Below are 5,337 nucleotides of genomic sequence, written 5' to 3' on the forward strand. Positions count from 1 at the left end.
GCAGCGGCTTGATGCACTTCGGATTGCGGGGAACTTTCAGAAATCTTCACTCAGCTCCGCCAGCGAGGTACACCAAACAACGAGGACTTTCGAGAAGTTAACGGTAAAACGTCAAACGGGCCACCTTTCGGTACAAACCGGCGTCTGGGAAAAAGAAATCGAGGCTTCAAGTGACTCGCACTGCCGAACACGCGTCAACCCAACGAACTCTGCTCGTCGGCGTACTTCTCTTCTGCTTCTGCACTTTCCTTCGTGATAATACAACTACTTAAATTTGTAAACCCAAGCATGCATGTACTTTATATAACAAATATATTTATAGTTTATATATATTAAGGTGTAAATGTGTCTATTGCTTCTTAAAATTGCAGAAAAATATATATTGGTGGAGACACTGGGCAATGTCTGTTTTCGTTACGGCAGATTCGTCAATAAAAACGCTGAGGTTAGATATTTATTTTTTTCCTCCCAGTTTGTAAATCCCAATATAAACGGAGCACACAACAGGCGGTTCCACTTTAACATCGATATTAATATTTTAAAATCAACGAATACCGTTGGTTTTGTTTGTTTTTTTTTTTTTAATTTCGAGACACGGAAACGCCAAATTCCCCATGTTGGCTCCGTTTGAAGGCCGCCATATTGGACCCGCCCACAGTTTCTCCATCCGCAGAGCAGCCCGCCGGGAGCCCAGAACAGCCTATAGAATTGCGTGTTTATGTCACATGGTCGAGAAGGCGCAAACTCCCGCTGAAGCCACGGAGGATGTAAGCGTTGATATCACGTGATTTGAACTGCGTAGAACTTTGCGGAAGAACGGGAGGAAACGCAGTGAAGTGGGATTGTATGTTATTATTTATAGTTCTTGCCAAAGGACCACACTTATCAGTTAGAACATCTGGTGCCAAATATTATACGTGATTTATTTAAGTTTTCTGACTCGTCTGGCTGGAAAGTTGACGTTAACACAAATAAATGTACATTTTAACTATATTCAACCCAAATAAGACTAAAATTAGTGGATTAACGGGTACACTCATTCAGTTACTTAGGTGTTGAGAAATGCAGATATACAAATGATATTTTATTTATTAACATCTCAAGTAAAATGCAGAGGAGATGTTTAGGCTTGTTTATCCGGTTCAATCTTTTTCTTAATCCCAAAACGTACAAATGAATCGATTCAGCCTTATTCAAATATATTTGGAATAATAAGACAATACAAGGAGTACTTTAATTAAGCGACACTTAGAAGAAGGATGAGATGTACTTAATTGCATGTACATTTATAATTATTTGCATAGCCGTTGGTTTTATCCACTGCGGTGGGTTGGCACCCTGCCCGGGATTGGTTCCTGCCTTGTGCCCTGTGTTGGCTGGGATTGGCTCCTGCAGACCCCCGTGACCCTTTGTTCGGATTCAGCGGGTTGGAAAATGGATGGATGGTTTTATCCAAAGCGATGTACAGTCTGGAGGGCTGACTGAGAACAAGTGTGACAGGACAAGGTGACGAATGTGGTCCTCACTCTGAACAACATACAGCGAGTTACAATTCTTAGATTAGAAAAACCTAACAGCTCCTATGACTTAAACACCAAACGAGAGGCTTGAAAAGCTTCTTAAACACACTGAGGAGGTCAGCAGTTGGAATGAATGGACGTGGACTGCTCATTCCAAAAGCTCGGAGTCGAGAGTGCAATCAGTTGGTTTTTAAAATAAACGAGATCAAGAAATGCATCAGTAATGACAGTAGCCCATGGTTTTGAATCCCAAAAAATCATTTTTAAAGAGTGTGGTGGCCTAGGCTGCTTATTATTATCTTGTGATGTGAAGTGCAGCTGATTACCTCCCCAATTATTATATCCCTTGGAAAACTGCTTATAAGCACAATGTCTCTCGTCTGGAATAATCGATCCATGTCATCTAGGAATACATGGAATTTCAGACAAGCACGGTATGATAAAGGGAGATGCTTTGTGTCTGACCTACTTGATAAGGAACGTGTTTTACGCTCTTACCAAGAATTTATAGACCACCATAATATTGCTGTTGAGTTTAAAGATTTCTTTAAGGTTGTTTGTGCAATTCCCAATTAAAATCCCATTACTTAGATTCTCATGTTGTGTTCCCACTGCGGCGGTACGTTTGTGTAGTGGTAGCACTGCTGTCTCGCACTAAGGAGACCAGTGTAGGCATCCCTGTGTGGAGTTTGCATGTTCTCTCCTTGTCCGTGTGGGTTTCCTCCTGTTGTCCAAAGACATGCAGGTTGGGTGGACTGGCGATGCTGCGTTGGCCCAGTTGTGTGTGTGTCTATGTGTGCAGTGTGTTCACCCTTCAATGGGATGGTGCCCTGCCCTGGCGTTGTTCCTGCCTTGCACTCTATGCTTTGCAGGACGGGTGGAAGCCCCCCTCAGATCCCTGCTCAGTAATACACAGGCTAAGAAAGGGGTATGGTATGGTATGGTATGGTTTCAGGTCTTTCAATAAATGGAGTTCCATTTTTAGGGTACAGGTGTATCAACTTTCACATCAGGAATGCTATTCTCACATCAGATAACTTTATCTGTTATGCTCCTGTTAGATGAAGCTCCACGATTTGGTACATAAAATGGACAATGGCCTACTGTGTGCCATATCTGTTTTTTATACTAAACAAGGTTAAAGACGTCCACTTCAAAATCATAAATACATGTCACCCAACTTATGGAACTGATATTCTTATCAATTAATCCATAACTATGATATTAATACATCCCCAAAGTTCACTTTCTGCACCTTTTCAGAAATACTACAAAATGATATACACTGATACCTTGGAATCCGAACTTTATCTGTTCCAGAACTCCGTTCGAGTTCCCTTTAAAATAATAGAAACTGGATTAATCCGTTCCTGGGTCCCACAAACTCAAATTTTTAAAATGATTTTAACAGGCAATACACTGGATTTTAAGTTAAAATATTAACAAATAATAATAATATTTGAATAAAAACGTAAATTAATAAAATGAAAAATATAAAAACCTGCATTTACCTTAAAAAGCAATAAGATCTTTCTTGACTTCAATTGTAGCTCTAAGAGCTTTCCTCTTACTCCTATTGTCCTCACTACACTTTTTAGGACCCTTGGCGAATACACAAAGTTGTTATTATATAGGAGACTGTGGAAGATTGTGGGTTCGCTTCCCGGTTCCTCCCTGTGTGGATAGCACTTTGAGTACTGAGAAAAGCGCTATATAAATGTAATGAATTATTATTATTATAAAAAATAAGACAACACAGGCACAAAACAATAAAATTAGCAGGGAAAATCGCTGGATTGACATATGCACAAACACACACGAACAATGTTCTGGGCGTTCAGATTCTGGGGGCAATACTGTATGTGAACGACATTCTAGCAGGACCAAAAATCTACCCCAGTCTCTTGAAATGTAATTCTTTTTTCTGTTCATAAATCTGAAGAAACAGTAATAGAAAATACAGTCAATATGCTTTCCTTAATATACTCAATGTAAAGTTTAGAAGATTAGACCTTCTGCTGCACTTTAAAATGTTAGAAACAGCTTTAAGAAAAGCAAGCAAGAACACAATGGCCATAAAAATGAAAAAGAAGATCAGTTCTTTTCTTGACTGTAATTTCAAAGGAAGGCTCCACATCCATAATAAATGAGATACTGTATGTAGTGTGCAGTGGCAGCAGAGCAAAATGAGAGAAATGCACGATGAGAGAAAGAAAATGTACGATACTAGCGGCAGGGCCCGGAGTCATCCAGGTACGTAAGTTTAAGGCAGAACTCTGGAACTTCTCTTTGGAAGCAGAATATGGCACATTCATTTAATGTAGTTCACTCAACTAATTTAATTTATTTCAGTTCTCTTCCTCACTGTAGTAAAAAGGACTATATCTCCCCCCAAACCCCCCCCCCCCCCCATATACACACACCCTCTGACCCACTGGTACCCTCAGGTCAACATTTTGGGCTCCAAAGTAGTCCAGGATATGTGTGCAACATTCTGTTGAAATTGAAACATGGGTGTGGAATTGTGCAAAGAACAAACACCCGCACACCCACCTTCAGCTTCATATCTAAGACTAGCAAAATACCCGGGCTTCACAGCGGCGAAGTACTGCTACTCAAATCGTCACCTGTGAATCTAAGATGTTTAAGAGACATTGGCGGTTGTCCAAAGGTGTAAAATATTTGGCCATTTCGGTACACTTGAAAGCAACAACTGAACAATTCAGCGGCAGCCATCAACTCGCATGCAGAACCACAGGTGAAGGGCTTAAGCGTTTCACTCTTCTAGTGCTCCTGTGTAGTGTAATGATCTCCTGTACCGTCATCAGTCCACACCTTGAGCCTGTGCCAGTCATTCAATACATAAGACACAATGTTCCTCCGGATATCAAGAGTGAGCCTGACGTGGCTGTGCAATATATAACAGAGAGAATGGAAAAGGCAGGCGCCATCTCCGGGCACGGAAACCACTCGGTAAGTGACAGTTCTTTGATCGATGGTGATCACCTCCATAGACATGTTTATGGGGGTATGGTTGGAACGATAAAAGAAATGGGTACCTGAACAATGTGAACTAAGTCTAAAATGCCTACACAATAACTATAATCGTAATAAACGAACAATAAAACAGCGGAGAAGCCGTCGATTAAATAAAAAGGCTGCAGTTATCAGCAGGGAGACGTGAATACCGTGGTGAAGCAAGGAAGGGAATGAAGAGACCGGAGCGACGGATGGCCTAATATAGGCAGGCAGCCAACTACGTGGGAGGAGTTGGGACGGGGGACCCACGCTGCCCCACTCAGCGACTGAGCTGCAGGCTACAGATGTATATACGTACGTAAGTAGGATTCAGTTAGCGTTGGGAACCCGCGTACCAAATTTCTTGAAGATGGACCAATAAGTAACAAAGACCATTGGAAAGTTCAATATGGCGGCTAACAGTGGCGTCATACCTCCGAAATAAGTACGTACATCGGTTTCGGTTAGCGCAGGGAAGCTGCCTACCAAATTTCATGAAGATGGGACCATAAATAAGAAAGTTTAACATGGCGGACGTTGTCGACCGTTACGCGTAGAATTTCGAAATGAAACCTGCTTAGCTTTTGTAAGTAAGCTGTAAGGAATGAGCCGGACAATGTCAGCCTTCTACCTACACGGGAAGTTGGAGAATTAGTGATGAGTGAGTCAGTGAGGGCTTTGCCTTTTATTAGTATAGATAATGGAACGTAATGGCGACCCACGCTGTACAACGGCAAAAGATGTCAGAAACGTCCATTCACATCTCTAGCATCACATAATCCACATGTCCGGGATTCAG

The sequence above is a fragment of the Erpetoichthys calabaricus genome, chromosome 12 (genome assembly GCF_900747795.2).
Source record: "Erpetoichthys calabaricus chromosome 12, fErpCal1.3, whole genome shotgun sequence".
Classification (NCBI taxonomy): Eukaryota; Metazoa; Chordata; class Cladistia; order Polypteriformes; family Polypteridae; genus Erpetoichthys; species Erpetoichthys calabaricus.